General features: G+C 46.3%; 2 pseudogenes; both read right to left on the bottom strand.

Annotated features, from left to right (window-relative positions):
• Window positions 1-1,160: 1,160 nt before the first annotated feature.
• LOC119306933 lies at window positions 1,161-1,656 on the bottom strand (annotated as a pseudogene).
• A 3,785-nt stretch (window positions 1,657-5,441) lies between these two features.
• The window catches only part of LOC119305040, a 95,698-nt pseudogene continuing 83,435 nt past the window's right edge, over window positions 5,442-17,704 (bottom strand).

Here is a 17,704-nt window from a genome sequence, read left to right as displayed (position 1 = left end):
AAATTTTTGACCTGCGTCGGCATCACCATGTCGCCTCTTCTTCAATCCCACATCCAACATGCCGACCTACTCCGACTCGTCAGCTGACATGGAGGCTTTGACACCTCGGCTGGATTGGGGGCTTCGACTCGTCAGTTAACCGTGCCACCACTTCCTCAAGCCAAAATACAACACGCCGACCTGCTTCAACTCGTTAGCTGACCGTGCCGCCTCTTGTTCAAGACAACATCCAAAAATCCAAAAATTCAAAGACGTACATGGAATTTACACATTTTGAAAAGCACGACTTCATTTTTAGAAAAGTGGATGATACATTTTGACCAAAATAAAGCTGAACTTTTTCTTCAGGTTGTTCTCGTGCAGGTGTCGGGTCCGTTGTCTGGGTAATCATTTTCCATCTCCCGACGATAAAAAATGGGCAACTCGAGTCAGGCTCTCAGCACCTTCTACGCACATTGTAGATTGAAGTGTAGCAAATGTTGTAGGGAAGGATGAAAAAGTGTGAAACACACAAGACATACACCAAACGTTGTGTTGATGCCTTCTGAAAAAATAAAAACAAACAAATTGGACTGATGGAATATGATATAGGTATACATGACATACATACTATCAAGACATGCCAGCATACCCCTTAGGTCTGAGGCATCCAGCCTGTTCTATCCCAGATTGAAAAATAATACACTTGTGAATTTGGAAATGAACAGAGATCGACCATAAGAAATATAAAGTTAGAACATTAGAAATGTCAACACAAGATGAGAGAGCCTGATCATTTATATGGTCAGACTTGTGTGAGCCTAGCTATTGCAATGGGCTGGTGCATAGAGTGTGTGTGTGCACTCCATACGGAATGAGCAATGGAAGAACCTCAATGGGGCTGCCCCATCTTCCAGGTAGATTGTAGGGATGCCATTTTCAAATTTTATCACCCAAAGGAGGGGTACCACATATACGATCTCAATTTTGAATTTCTAATTTCAATACCTTACAAATAATTTTACTTCTTTTGTTGAAGATTCCATAAATGAAGAATTTGATAGAACGACTGCTTGTCCACAAATGATATAAAAGGATAAGTACCACAAACAAATATGGAAATTGCAACATCCTCATCTTAGAATCTTCCACATACCAAACATCTATAAGTTCTATTGTCACTACGATGGTACTATTTTCACAAAAATCTCTTTCAGATTTTCATCTTCTGTCATTTGTTCCAAAATCCTTTTCAATGGAAATAAATTCTGATGAAGGGTTCACTCCGCAGGCTATGGCTCATTTGAAAACAAAAATTTGGACATTTGCTTCTTCTTAGCTTGTATATCATATTTGCCCTTCTCTTGTGTTCCTTCTGTGATTAGATTGTATGTATGGACAATCTTTTGTTGACCAATTCGATATGCACGTCCAATCGCCTGCCTTTTGACAGAAGGGTTCCACACAACATCGATCGAGGAGCACCACACGCTACGCTCCAAAGAGGGTGATACCTTCTCCACACACCTTGGTCGATGCAAGCATCACCTTGACCTCACTCTCCATATCATTGAAGTCCACCATCAACGCCTTGTGAGTTTTAACGGAGACATTTCCACTCATATACAGGAGCTCGTTGCGTTTAGTCCAGTTGAACTGTTTCCTCGGCTGTTCCATGATCAAGTCCAATGGTTCAAGAAACTGGCTAAACACACGCACTCGCTCTTTTAAAGCTTCTCTACTGGAATTTTCGTCTTTGCCAAGTGTTAGGCTCTATACCAAGTGCAATATGTTAAGCAGTCAATTATAGTATCTTTGCCGAGTTCCTACCAATGAAGTACTCGGCAGAAATTAAAACTCGACAAATAGGTACTTTACTGAGTATCGTCAATGAAATGCTCGGTAAAACAACAAAATGCGGCAACCAGGGTGTTGCCGAGTGCTAAAGTCGTAAAAGGGGGTCTTAGCTACAATGCGTTGTTTTGGCTGTAGCAGTTGCATACGACCTCGGATGAAGATGCGTCAAATATCAAAGTTGTTCATTTTGATGAGACTGATAATTTTATGTTGACAAGTTTTATATTTGAGGCCATATTATTTACACTTTTTTCTAGAAAAAAATGGTCTCAAATAACAAACGCAATGATCATATTCATTCCATACTTTTGTCGAGTTCTTTTGCCCTTTGCCGAGTTTTTAAGGCACTCGGTAAAGGCGCTGGTTCCGGTAGTGCTTGCCATAGACGTACGACCTCATAAACAAATATTGTCTTAACTCCTTCAGTTGGCCTCTGTCGTAATCTCTCCAACAGAAGCTCATCCACGATAGATGTTACTTCTTTTGGCAACTTTTCCATGCCAGAGACAAGGGGCTGATTTACGGATGCAAGAGACATGTTGTATTCTAAATCAAATCTGCTGCCCTTATTGACGATGTCCTAGACTAGGGGTACTCACCACATCATGTCCCGGCCAGTAGGTCGGGCCAAGGAGCCCCGTGGCCGTTTACTAAAGGGCCACTTCGGGCAGCACATGACATATACGAGGAATATTCCACAAGACTTGGCGATCAAGAGAAGGACTCCTCTCCACCAACATACCCGTCTAGGACTCTTGTTCGACTAGGACTCCGGTACATTCTATAAGCCGAGGCCAGTCTAGTCGATACACAACATCTCATATGTATCATCATCATTATTATCATCATACCCCAAGGGTGTTGACCACAACTTACGATCTCGAGGTAGATCAACTCTGTTCTTTGATACACCCATAATACAAGCAAGAGCAGGACATAGGGTTTTACCTCCGCAAAGAGGGACCGGACTTGGATAAAAACAACGTGTCCCTTATCTCTTGTTACCCATCAATGAGATCTCATAGCTCTGCCCCCTACCCGAGGTCTACCAGTTTTGACACCGACATTGGTTCTTTCATTGAGAGTTCCGCTGTGTGATCGAAAGAAGGATCAACAGGACCATCGACCAACGACTTAGATCTTCATGCGTGACTTCCGTGCCCGAATCTCTAGTTAGTGTATCATACCTCATCCATCGAGAGTTGAGGCATGATAAGCATTCATCAACATCAACTCCAATCTATCACGTGAGAATCATCTATGGAGCTCGGGGACTTAATGTCAACATTTTTCTCAGGTAACCGTGCACCTTTTATGGACAGTGGTTTCGTGTTCGCCATCCCTACCATCTCGAGTGTCGCTTTGATGATTGCCTTGGTGGAATTGTGCAGAATTAAGTCTAGAACAAACCTCTCAAATTTCGTTGTGTTCTAATGGACAAATCTCCGGTAATCTCCGATATAACAGAGCATTGTCGAATCTGGGCGAGAATCTAGATGAGTTTACGGCAAGGTGTAGATCTTCCAACTGGGACATGCTCTCGAATATCCAACCGTTTATTGGCTACAAAACTTTTATACCGACCAATTCTCAAAATTTCAACTCGATCCGACCGTTCAAACTCTGGGTCGAGTCCGAGGAGTGCATCAATTTTTGGATATTTCTACATGAACGCGATATTGGACATAATTTCTGGATGATTTTTTTCTTAGAGTATTGTGTGCTGTTCTCAAACATGTGCCCACAAATTTTAAAGCCTTTTTCGAGGTAATCTTCACCGTCGCGTTGGTGTCAAACCAACCCGGCAACATTGCTTCAGGGCTGCCGACTTGCACTAGATAGATCATCACTTCGTCGAGCTGAGGTCAACCTCATTGGATCATCACCTTGGTACGCCAACCAAGAGTTTGGCATGGAGAAGGCTAAATCATCAGCTATATCGTCGCCGCACGAATTACACGGGGCGGGAACACTATCATCACCACGCAGTTACTTCATCATCCTGGGATCAACCGCGTCAAAAATTTTGACATGCGTCGGCATCACCATGTCGCCTCTTCTTCAATCCCACATCCAACATGCCGACCTACTCCGACTCGTCAGCTCACATGGAGGCTTTGACACCTCGGCTGGATTGGGGGCTTCGACTCGTCAGTTAACCGTGCCACCACTTCCTCAAGCCAACATACAACACGCCGACCTGCTTCAACTCGTTAGCTGACCGTGCCGCCTCTTCTTCAAGACAACATCCAAAAATCCAAAAATTCAAAGACGTACATGGAATTTACACATTTTGAAAAGCACGACTTCATTTTTAGAAAAGTGGATGATACATTTTGACCAAAATAAAGCTGAACTTTTTCTTCAGGTTGTTCTCGTGCAGGTGTCGGGTCCGTTGTCTGGGTAATCATTTTCCATCTCCCGACGATAAAAAATGGGCAACTCGAGTCAGGCTCTCAGCACCTTCTACGCACATTGTAGATTGAAGTGTAGCAAATGTTGTAGGGAAGGATGAAAAAGTGTGAAACACACAAGACATACACCAAACGTTGTGTTGATGCCTTCTGAAAAAATAAAAACAAACAAATTGGACTGATGGAATATGATATAGGTATACATGACATACATACTATCAAGACATGCCAGCATACCCTTAGGTCTGAGGCAACCAACCTATTCGATCCCAGATTGAAAAATATACACTTGTGAATTTGGAAATAAACAGAGATCGAGCATAACAAATATAAAGCTAGAATATTAGAAATGTCTACACAAGATGAGAGAGCCCGAACGTTTATATGGTCAGACTTGTGTGAGCCTAGCTATAGGTATGGGCTGGTGCATGAAGTGTGTGTGTGTGTGCGCACTCCATACGATATGAGCAATGGAAGGACCTGAATGGTGCTGCCCCATCTTCCAGATAGATATAAAAACTGTAGGGTTGCCATTTTAAATATTTTCACCCAAAGGAGGGGTACCACATATACGATCTCAATTTAGAATTTCTAATTTCAATACCTTACAAATAATTTTACTTCTTTTGTTGAATAATCCATAAATTCAGAATTGGATAGAACGACTGCTTATCCGCAAATGATATAAAAGGATAAGTACCACAAACAAACGTGGAAATTGTAACATCCTCATCTTAGAAGCTTCCACTTACCATAGATCTATAAGTCCTATTGTCACTATGATGGGACTATTTTAACAAAAATCCCCTTCAGATTTTCATCTTCTGTCATTTTTTCGAAAATCCTATCAATGGAAATAAATTCTGATGAAGGGTTGCACTCCGCAGGCTTTGGTTCACTTGAAAACAAAAAATTGGACATTTGCTCCTTCTTAGCTTGTATATCATATTTGCCCTTCTCGTGTGTTCCTTCTGTGATTAGATTGTATGTATGGACAATCTTTTGCTGACCAATTCGATATGCACATCTAATCGTCTGCCTTTGGACAGAAGGGTTCAACACAACATAGAGAAGCACCACACGCGACGCTCCAAATGATATAAAGGATAAGTACCACAAACAACTATGGAAATTGCAACATCCTCATCTTAGAAGCTTCCACTTACCAGAGATCTATAAGTTCTATTGTCACTATGATGGGACTATTTTCACAAAAATCTCTTTCAGATTTCCATCTTCTGTCATTTGTTCCAAAATCCTGTCATTGGAAATAAATTCTGATGAAGGTTCACTCCGCAGGTTGTGGCTCACTTGAAAACAACAATTTGGACATTTGCTTCTTCTTAGCTTGTATATCATATTTGCCCTTCTGTTGTGTTCCTTCTGTGATTAGATTGTATGTATGGACAATCTTTTGCTGACCAATTCGATATGCACGTCCAATCGCCTGCCTTTTGACAGAAGGGTTCCACACAACATCGATCGAGGAGCACCACACACGACGCTCCAAAGAGGGTGATACCTTCTCCACACACCTTGGTCGATGCAAGCATCACCTTGACCTCGCTCTCCATATCATTAAAGTCCACCATCAAGGCCTTGCGAGTTTTAACAGAGACATTTCCACTCATATACAGGAGCTCGTTGCGTTTATTCCAGTTGAACTGTTTCCTCGGTTGTTCCATGATCAAGTCCAATGGTTCAAGAAACTAGCTAAACACACGCACTCTCTCTTTTAAAGCTTCTCTACTGGAATTTTCGTCTTTGCCGAGTGCAATATGTTAGGCAGTCAGCAATAGTATCTTTGCCGAGTTCCTACCAAAGAAGTACTCGACAGAAATTAAAACTCGGCAAATAGGTACTTTGCCGAGTATCGTCAATGAAACGCTCAGTAAAACAACAAAATGCGGCAACCAGGGTCTTGCTGAGTGCTAAAGTTGGAAAAAGCGGGTCTTAGCTACAATGTATTGTTTTGGCTGTAGCAGTTGCATACGACCTCGGATGAAGATGCTTCAAATATCAAAGTTGTTCATTTTGATGAGACTGATAATTTTATGTTGACAAGTTTTACATTTAGGCCATATTATTTACACTTTTTTCCAGAAAAATTTGGTCGCAAATGACCAACGCAATGACCATATTCATTCCACACTTTATGATAATGTGGTGAACTTGGGCATATAGGTTGCAAACAATGTTGGCAAATAGAGTTTTGAACTTTTTGTACAAAAATATCATTTTCTATTTTTCTAAGTATCAAAAATATGTATTTTTTGTGAGGCAATTATAAAAACTAGGGTGCAAAATGGCTCTATCTCTATTTTCACATGAAGTAGACCAAATTTGACGGACAACATCCAAGTGTTATAGATTTTATAGGTCTCTAGTTAATTTTGCATATTTAAATGACTTTATGCTGATTTCTGAAAGTAATTCAATTTGAACCTCAATTGTATGATAGCTCTGTCCTAAAAATTAGCAAACAAACATTTTTAGGTACACAAGTGGTCATTATATGGAAGAACCACATATAGTTTAGAAATGTTCAACTCCTTGCTATAATGCCGGGCATTTTGACCCCTGTTGAAAAAATGAAAGAAAATGAGTAAAACTTCAAAAACTACAATCCTTTCGCATGGACTCCTTTTATATGTACTATTTGTGAGGAAAAATGCCTAACTTACATTACGACAATTTTGAAAAAAAATCTTCACAAAATGGGCTATAAAATATGGACATTCATGACTTTCAAGCCAAACGATTAAGGTGATGACCATATTCATTGCATAATTTATGATAATGTGGTGAACTTGGATATATAGGTGCATATTGGCATTGCAAACAATGTTGGAAAATAGAGTTTTCAATTTTTTATATAATAATATCATTTTCTATTTCCTATGTGTCAAAAATGGGTATTTTTTGTGAAGCAAGTACAAAAACCATGGTGCAAATTGGTACGACTCTAATTTTCACATAAAGTAGACCGTCTCTAATGGACAATTCCCAAGTTCTATACAATTTCTATATTTCTAGTTACTTCCGCATATTAGAATGACTTCATGTTGAGTTCCCGAAAGTAATTCAAATTTGAACATTAAGTGTGTGATAGCTCTTTCCTAAAAATTAACAAAGCACATGTTTAGGTACACAAGCAGCCATTATATGGAAGAACCACTTAGAGCTTTGAGAGATGCGACCTTTGTCATGAATAGCCATGCCGGCCATTTTGAGCCTGTTTTGAAAAAAAGAATACAAGTTCAAGAAATGCAATCCTTTCGCATGGACTCCTTTTATGTGTATTGGTTGCAAGGAAAAATGTCGAACTTTCAATATGACAATTTGGGAAAAAAATCCTTTACAAAACAATCTATCGCGTATGGACATTCATGACTTTCATGCCAAATGACCAAGGTGATCGCCATATTCACTGCATAGTTTATAGTAATGTGCACACATTAGACACATAGGTGCATTACCATTACAAAAATGTTGACAAATAGATTTTCTACCTTTGTTGTACAACAAAATTATTAACTATTTTCTAAATGTAAAATGTGTATCTTTTGTGAAGCAAGTACAAAAAATAGGATGAAAAATGGCTCCACTACAATTTTCACATAAAGTAGACAATATTTGATGGCAATTCCCAATTTTTTGGTTCATTTGCAATATTTCTAAATTTTTTGGTATTTACGAGTGTTGCACTCGGTAAAAATCATGCTTTTACTGATTGCCAAAGAGAAAGCACTCTCGACCAATCTCACGAAATCACATGGATTGATCACGTGGTAGCCTTCCATCCGGCTTTATCTCACAGCGCCTTCCCCCCTCTCTCTCTCCATATCTCCTCCCTGTCAATCACAGCCACAAACACCTCCTCTCTCTTTCTTCTCTATCTTCTCACACCAAGCACATGTCGCTGTTCACCACTGGCCGCCGGAGAAGAGTAGAAGACCGGCGACTTGGGCAGGACCCTGTGCAGCGTGCTCCTCGGTCAGCTGCTCGTCACGCTGGCTGAGTTCAACCTCGAGCATGGCAGTGGCCCAAACATCTACGACATCTCAGAGATCAAAGGCTTCAACTCATTATGCGGTTTGCCAGCGTGACGTGTGTGTGTTGTCTGGCATTGTACGTGTGTGTGTTTATGTTAGCATGTTGATGCATCCATGCCAGTTTATTGTGTATTGATGTATGCTTGTGGCTCGGCCGGCATGATGCACCTACATTGAGGGAGTCCTGGATTAGGGGGTGTCCGGATGGCCGGACTATGACCTTTGGCCGGACTCCCGGACTATGAAAATACAAGATTGAAGACACCGTCCCGTGTCCGAATGGAACTTTCCTTGGCGTGGAAGGCAAGCTTGGCAATACGATATTAAGATCTCCTCCCATTGTAACCGACTCTGTGTAACCCTAGCCCTCTCCGGTGTCTATATAAACCGGAGAGTTTTTAGTCTGTAGGACGAAGAACAATCATACCATAGGCTAGCTTCTAGGGTTTAGCCTCTCTGATCTCGTGGTAGATCTACTCTTGTACTAACCATATCATCAATATTAATCAAGCAGGAGTAGGTTTTACCTCCACTGTGAGGGCCCGAACCTGGATAAAAACATCGTGTCCCTTGTCTCCTGTTACCATCCGCCTAGACGCACAGTTCGGGACCCCCCACCCGAGATCTGCAGGTTTTGACACCGACATTGGTGCTTTCATTGAGAGTTCCTCTGTGTCGTCACCGTCAGGAAGGATGCCGCACCCCGTCTTTAAAGACGGCGCCGGTGCTAAAGGAGCTTTGGCTGTCGACCAAACGCTCCGGCTAGGCAGGTTTTTGATGACCGCCTGTTCGGCCGCCGCGCCGACGATGACCTCTCGGACCATCGAAAGCAATCTTCACATCAGCTCGGAGCTTGCCGAGCAGTTAGATCTGATGGAGCTCCTCTCCCTGAACGAGCTCTTGGATCGCAATGCGGCCTTGGGAGTCGCTACAGATTACGGCCAGATTGGGTTTAAACCCGATCAGAGAGAGATCGACTCTCCCCAGGTCACCCATCACGTCGAAGTGGTGGAAGAACAATGCGGCGAGTCTTTGCCCGCCCTAGGGACCAGATGTGTCCGGATTCCCGATTCCTCCAAGCCGGACACTCGCGGAGGGGAGGATGTCGCCCAAACCCTGAACCTAAAGTCAGGCAGTAGGCCTGATTCATTGAATAATGTCCAAGAAAGCAAGCTTCCGAATTCAGAAAGCTCTTGGCCCCTGAATCTTACATCGGGCAAGGTTCTGGATTTAAATCCACCCGCCCACCCAACTATGCGGGATTTATCCCAAATATGGCAAGAGCCCGGGGAAACAGTACACCACTACTGGGCCAGATTCCTCCTGGTTACGAACAGGATAAAGGACTGCCGCGAGAAAGAAGCAATTTCATTCTTCTATAACAACTGCACGGACATCGGAATCCTCAACGCCATAAGTCGCCGCGAAATTACGCGATTCGCCGACTTGACATCCATAGTACGAAAGTACTGTGCGACTGAAAGCGTTCGGAAAACCGAAGATAAATTCTGGGACAATCCGGCCCCGAATACAACACGAGTCCGAAACAAAAGGGCGCATTATCACCAGGCATCTGAGCCAAACATCAAAAAACAAAAACCCTCTACAGGGTATGGGACCGTACTGGAGGGATGGCTCAATGGACCCTGTAAAATTCATAATTCAGGGGAAGCCACACCAACTTACAGCCTTAGAGCATGTTGGATACTCCGGTAGGTGGCCCGAAGTGACGAGGAGCTTCTAACTCCAGCACCCGAAGAATACCTCCCCAGAAATGCCAGTACGGTTTCGACAGTCTTTGAGACCTTCACATCAAACAATGCGAGGAAACGAATGCTCCGCAACCTTACCGAAGTCTACCACGTAGCAACAATAAACCCATGGAGTGACACGACTATTATCTTTAATGCCAGTGACGAACCTAAATTCCGGACAGCCCGAGCACCAGCCGCATTGGTCCTCAGTCCGATAGTGGACGGCTTCCGACTTACAAAGGTACTCATGGACGGCGGCAGCGGACTTAACCCCATCTACGAGGAAACCCTGCGAAAAATGGAAATTGACTGGAGCCGCATTGAGCGAAGCAACACAACCTTTAGAGGAATAATTCCAAGTCGGGAAGCGTGCTGTTCAGGAAAAATCACACTTGATGTGGTGTTCGGCACGCTGGATAATTACAGATCCGAGGAGGTCATGTTCCAAGTGGCCCCATTCAGCAGTGGATACCACGCTCTGCTAGGGCGAGAAGCATTTACAATTTTCCAGGCCATAACCCATTACGGGTACATGAAGCTCAAAATGCCTGGACCCAATGGAATCATCACTCTCGCAAGTGATCCGGACATAGCGCTCCGCGCCGAAAACAAGACAGCCGCACTAGCCCTGGAGGCATTATCCGAAGCCCTAGCGGCCGAGGAACTAACTGCGTTGCGCTCCACGGTGGACAGGGATGATGTGATACTAGACAAGAGATCCAAGTCCACCTCTTTGAAACCAGCGGACGAAATAGTCAAATTCCAAGTCCATCCAATGGACCCCACAAAAACGACCTCCATCGAGGCACAACTAAAACCCGATGTAGACGCCGCACTCAGAGAATTCCTGCGAGAGAATTGGGACATTTTTGCATGGCACCCCTCAGATATGCCAGGAATCCCACGCAGGCTGGCTGAGCACAGCCTGAACATCCTAAAAGGGTTTAAACCCGTCAAGCAGACTCTACGATGTTTTTCCGAACCCAAGAGACAAGCCATGGGAGAGGAGCTAGCAAAACTGCTGGAAGCCGGATTCATCAAAGACATAAAACATCCGGACTGGCTAGCAAACCTGATGATGGTACCAAAGAAGGACAAATCTTGGCGCCTATATGTCGATTTCAAAGACCTAAATAAGGCCTGCCCAAAGGACCCTTTCCCACTCCCCCGAATTGATCAAATCATCGACACCACCACAGGACACGACTCATTGTGTTTCCTCGACGCATACTCTGGCTACCACCAATTCAAGATGGCAGAGTCAGACCAAGCCGCAACGGCATTCATAACCCCATACAGCCCATTCTGCTTCAACACGATGCCCTTCGGAATCAAAAACGCTGGCGCAACATATCAGCGCATGATTCAGACATGTCTAGCCAACCAGATCGGCAAAATAGTTGAAGCGTACCTAGATGACATTGTCGCCAAAACCAAACACGTCGACACTCTAGTAGACGACCTGAGGCTCACGTTCGACAATCTCCGAACATATGACATTAAGCTCAACCCGGAAAAATGCGTTTTCGGCGTACCAGCCGGAAAGCTCTTGGGCTTCATCATATCCGGTAGAGGAATTGAAGCAAACCCAGCCAAGATCCAAGCTCTGTCACAATTGGATACCCCAAAAGACCTCAAACAAATACAAAAATTGACAGGATGCGTGGCGGCTCTAAGCCGCTTTATCTCCCGCTTAGGAGAAAAGGCATTACCCCTTTATCGCCTCCTGCGACGCACCGAACACTTCGAGTGGATGGATGCCGCCACGGCCGGAATAGAAGAAATAAAAGCCATACTGGCAACAAATCCGGTCCTGGCCACGCCCAACACGGGTGAACCAATGTTGTTGTACATCGCGGCAACCCATCAAGTTGTAAGCGCGGTGCTCGTCGTCAAATGAGAAACGGACGGACACAAGTTCCCCCTCCAAAAACCAGTGTACTACGTGTCCACTATACTAACTCCATGCAAGTCACGGTACCCGCATTATCAAAAGATAGCATATGCGGTGTTCATGGCATCCCGGAAGCTGCGACACTACTTTCAAGAGTGCTCAATAACAATGGCATCCGAAGTACCCCTTAATGATATTATAAACAACCGCGACGCAACGGGCCGTATTGCCAAATGGGCCATCGAGCTCCTCCCGTTCGACATAACTTACAAGCCAAGGCGAGCTATTAAGTCGCAGGTTTTGGCCGACTTCATCGCCGAATGGACTGAAGCCGAACTCACTAAAGAGTATGGCGCATACTCCAACTGGATCATGCACTTCGACGGCTCCAAAATGTTGGCTGGCCTGGGGGCTGGCGTCGTTCTGACGTCCCCAACCGGAGATACAGTCCAATACGTACTTCAGATAATGTACACGGATTCCAACAACGCAGCCGAATACGAGGCCCTTTTACATGGTCTCCGGATGGCAGTCTCCATGGGCATTCAGCGCCTAGAGCTGCGCGGGGATTCAAACCTCGGAATATCCCAAATAAATGTGGACTTCGACGCCAAGGATCCGAAAATGGCAGCTTACCACAACGCCATCTTAAAGATGTCAGCTCGGTTTGAGGGGCTCGAATTTCATCACATAGCCCGGGAAAATAACCAAGAAGCAGACGTGTTGGCACGCATTGGCGCCAAGCGCGAGGCCGTCCCTCCCAACATCTTCCTACAGAGGCTGTTCAAGCCATCCGTATCATGGGAAGGAGAGTCCGGAAACAATAGCCCAGACACAACCACACTGCCCCTCACCGAACATTCTGACACAGTTGGGGGCTCCGCCAACGAAACAACGCCGTCAGCCCATGCAATAATGGCAGTCATTGCCCCTTGGACAGAACCATTCCTAGCCTACCTAACTAGGCAGGAACTTCCCGAGGACCAAAATGAGGTCCGCTGCATAGTGCGGCGATCTAAAGCCTACAAAGTCCACGAGGGAGAGCTTTACAAGAAAAGCACAACCGGAGTCCTTCAAAGGTGTATCTCCAAAGAGGATGGGCGAGACCTTTTGGCTGAAATTCATGCCGGACTCGGCGGGCACCACGCCGCAGCCCGGGCCCTTGTAAGAAAGGCCTTCCGTACCAGATTTTATTGGCCAACGGTCCGGGCAGACGCTCAGGACTTAGTGCAACGATGTGTTGGTTGCCAGTTATTCGCCAACAAAAGCCACATGCCGCCTACCGCCCTACAAACTATACCCATTACCTGGCCTTTTGCGGTCTGGGGGCTTGACATGGTTGGACCCCTTAAAGGAGGAACCCACAAGCAAAAATATCTACTGGTCATGGTGGACAAATTCACCAAATGGATAGAAGACAAGCCTGTAAAGACGGCCGAATCTGGACCAGTGATAGACTTCATATCCAGGGTCGTACACCGTTACAGCGTCCCCCACAACATCATAACCGACAATGGCACAAACTTCACGGCCGATGAAGTCAAACTTTGGTGCAACAACATGGGCATCAAGCTCGACTACGCTTCAGTCTATCACCCTCAAACTAACGGTCAAGTCGAACGGGCCAACGGTCTCATTATGAGCGGCATCAAACCCAGACTAGTGCGATCCCTCGAGGAATCTGACACGCACTGGGTATAGGAGCTTGACTCCGTACTCCGGGGGCTGCGGACCACGCGAAACGCACTACCGGATTCACACCATTTTTTATGGTATACGGCGCAGAGGCAGTACTGCCATGCGACATAATCCATGACTCACCTCGAGTGCGCATGTACGAAGAAAGAGAAGCCAAGCTCGATCGGCAGGACAACTTGGACGCATTGGAAGAGGAGCGCGACGTGGCAAAAGCACGTTCCGCATTCTATCAACAACAGGCTCAAAGATACCAAAGCAGAGAAGTACGTGCCAAAACTTATAACGTTGGCGAACTAGTTCTACGCCTGCCGGACAAGAAAAAGGATAAATTAAAGCCCAAATGGGAGGGTCCCTTCATAATCGACCAAGTACTGACCGGCGGAGCGTACCGTCTGCGAAACGCATCGGACAACCGACTCGAGCCGAACCCATGGAACGCAGCACGCCTACGAAGATTCTACGCCTAGCGCCGGACTCCGTGTTCGTTTGCTTCCTCTCTCCCTTTGTTTTATTTTTATTTTTATTTTTATTAGTTGTCCGGGATTTTGTTCCTTCTCCCTACCCTTTTCATTCTCCCAAGCCCTTAGGGGCTTGCCTGTGCATTGTTCGTACATACCCGACGCGCTACTCGCGCTCATAATACCTGGGGGCTTCTTTACCAAGAAGTTTATATAAAACGGGCCTCATGCCCAAAACATGTGTGACACTTCCGCATGAACCTTTTATACACCATTATATGCATCGATATGACTTAAGTTTTGGCCAAGCTGGGTTGCCTGGCTCCTGTGCTTACCCCTACGTTCCCGTTCGTTCGGCTAGGTGGTAAAGGGAGCACCTCTGCGATTGTTACTGCCGGGTCAGCCAGATGTGTAACTCAGACTGGGTGAAGCCGAAAGCTAGCGTTCTTAAGGGAATATTCGGTAGGTGAACTAAAAGATGATCTTTCGTATTTATTCATCTGCCCCCAGATGCTTTTCTGCTCTTTCTAGAAGTTCGGACATGCACTTTAGGGCATGCCTCCCAGGGAAAGGAACCCCTAACGGAACTATTCTTCCTGGAAGATGTTTCTTACTAACCATGTAATATAACATAACTAGTTGGGCACTTGTCTGCTAAAGCACTTATGACCCCTACGCCTTGTCTCCATGCATGCCCCGGTTCTTACATAATCGAGAGGGTATTCGGACACACTCCGGACTATAGGGTCTAGAGGTCGAAGCGAAAAGGTCCGCAATGACAAACGATCTACAATCCGGCTAGAAGGCATTTTTCATGTCATTTTAAATTACAAAGTCAATCCGACAGGTGGTCTAATTTATAGTCTTGTTGGGAATACTTTGCAGCCAGCTCCACCTGGCCATATACTAAGCTGACTGGGATATCCTTTCCGTCCGGACCTATAGGGCCGACCTCGGCCATGTGGTTTGGGTCAGCCTTCGTGTACCGAGTCTTCACCATGGCCCAGGCCTTCCTGGCACCTTGACGGCAAGCCGATATCTTCCACAACCGGAAGCGCTGCCGCACTCCCTCCAGCTTCTTTGTAAGCTCCTCAAGGCCTTCGGGCACGGAGAGGGACGGCCACATAGCCTGGATGACGCTTTGCATTGCCTGCCGAACTCGTTCGTGTAGTTGCAACAGCTCGGGAAGAAGGTCTCCTGTTGAACCGGGCATTTCCTCCGTAGGACGACCTGTCAGTAGACCTACAGACATAGCTCTGTCAATCGACTTCCTCGCCGAATTCTTTTTTCGAAGATTCGTTCAAGCACTTACTAAAAATGCCACGTCGAAGTCGCCGATTCTCCTTCACGGCAGAAGACAGCTGAATACGAACATCTTTAAGTTCCTCGCCCAACTGGGTATTGGCGTCTTGAAGCTTGTTCTTCTCTTGCCTCACCCTCGTCAGCACGCTCTCGCCAGACTTTAGTTGGCGTAGGAGTTGTTGCTTGTCCGGATTTACTCCGGCTCCATCTGCACTATTATCGTCAGGGTTGCACACCTACCGCATTTCAAAACGGAATTATCTTTCGAAGCATATATTACCTGCGGGCGTCCCCTTGGCATTTTATGAAGTGGCCAGTGCGGCCTCGAGCTGGGCCTTGCACTCTTCAAGCTCCTGGGACAGTTGCGTATTCTTCTTTGTAAGACACTGCATAGCACATGATCCTTAAAACAGTTATCTTCACTGTTTCAAGTCTTGGGGGCTACTGACATATATAACCTTCAATTCTACTCACCTGTATGTCTTTTACATACTGCTCCGTGGCTCTGGCTAGACCATTTTGAGAAGCACGGAGATACGCATATCCTGTATTAAAGGCTTCCAACGCCTCTGGGGAAAAACACGCGTCACGAAGAACAGTCCGGCGACGCCTGTGGTTCAGGGCGCTCTCCACCTCTGAATTGGTGGCAGACAGCCCGTCGGCGTCCTCTGTCGGAGGAGCGCCAGAGGCGCGCCCCGTGTCCGTCTCCGCTTCCGGACCCGGCCTTGAACCTTGGCCGGCGGACATAGTCCAGCGGGCTCTCTTCCTTCTAAGAAAATCATGAGCGTTAGTAAGACTCAAGGGCATAAACCCTAGGCATTAAATTCGCACGCCATACCGTTGCGCCGGAATCTCGATCTGGTCCGCACTTCTTTTCGGCCCGCCTGGCTCCAGCGGCCCTTGTTGGCTGCCCACCGTGGGCTCGGCCTTCCGCATCAAGGATTTATCCTGCGAAACACTATTAGTTTACGGCATGCAAGATAATGCATGAGAATACTGGGACTTCGGTCTTGGTTACCTTTGAGGTTGGAAGTAGTCCGGGATAGTCGGCCGTGATGGCCATTAAGGAGTTGTCCTTGCTCAATTGATGAAATACTTCATCGATTAACTCCACACATAAGTCCGGATCTTCTTGGGAGTCCGGATCGAGGTACCGTTCCGGGTCCTCGGGTTGTGGAGGAGGGCTGTTTATTTCCTTCACAGCCTGGCGCAGCTCCTGCGTTTAAACATTACTAGACTAAGTACTCAACTACGGGAATTTCAAAGGCGGGTAGGTAAGTGAAAGTGTCCGCTCACCCAACTAGGCGGACTATACATGGAGAATCCGCCCTCCGGGTTGACATGGAGGAATTCTTCTTCTTCTCCCTTGTACAAAGCGGATAAGATTCTCGTTAAAGTGGCGGCCGAATCTGGCCCTTGTGACCACACCGGGTGGCGTCATCCTCCCCGTTGAAATCCCACATGGGGTGGCCTCTGTATTGAAGCGACTCCACCCCTCGCGTAATGCATATGGCCATGACCTTGACCATGGTCAGTCTGGAATGAGCCAACAACCTTATCCGGACCATCAGGTACAGGACGTCCCTGTTAGCTTCCCTCTGAGGGTTCCGCGGGCGCCAACTCAGGCACTTCTTCAACGGGGCATTACTGAACTCGGGGAGGCCGATCCGTACAGGGTCCGGCAGGGGGACGTCATCTATATCAAACCACTCCGAGGGCCAGTCTTCGGACGCCCTCTTTGGGGTACCGGATAGATATCCGGTCCCGGCGATGCGCCATAGTTCGGCTCCGCCCACTTGATAAATAGAGCCCTCCTAAGAACGGGGCACAAGGCAAAACAACCTCTTCCACAGCGCGAAATGGGCCTCAATGCCCAAGAACAGCTCGCAGAGAGCCACGAAGCCCGCGATGTGCAGAATGGAGGCGGGCGTGAGGTTGTGTAGCTGGAGGCCATAGAACTCCAGCAACCCTCGGAGAAACGGATGAATTGGAAATCCTAGTCCTCTCATCAAATAAGGGACTAAGCATACCCGCTCTCCTTGAGAGGGATTGGGGACGCTCTCCGCCGCTATAGGAAGCAATCCCGACTCGAACTGGGACCATATATGCTGGGGGGAGAAGCCCCTTGGACCGAAGCACTACTAACTCGCTATGCGGGACGGAACACCGCCCCCAATCTCCGGGCCGAGGGCTGGAGAGGCGAGAGGAGGAATGGCACCGACCGGCCATGGTGGAATGGATCCCTGTCGGAGGCGCTCTGATGAAGACTCGCGGAGGGAAGATGGTGCGAATT

Source organism: Triticum dicoccoides, chromosome 5B, assembly GCF_002162155.2.
Source record: "Triticum dicoccoides isolate Atlit2015 ecotype Zavitan chromosome 5B, WEW_v2.0, whole genome shotgun sequence".
Taxonomy (NCBI): Eukaryota; Viridiplantae; Streptophyta; class Magnoliopsida; order Poales; family Poaceae; genus Triticum; species Triticum dicoccoides.
The sequence above is the reverse complement of the archived record's forward strand: the minus strand, read 5'-3'. Positions and strand labels throughout refer to the sequence as shown.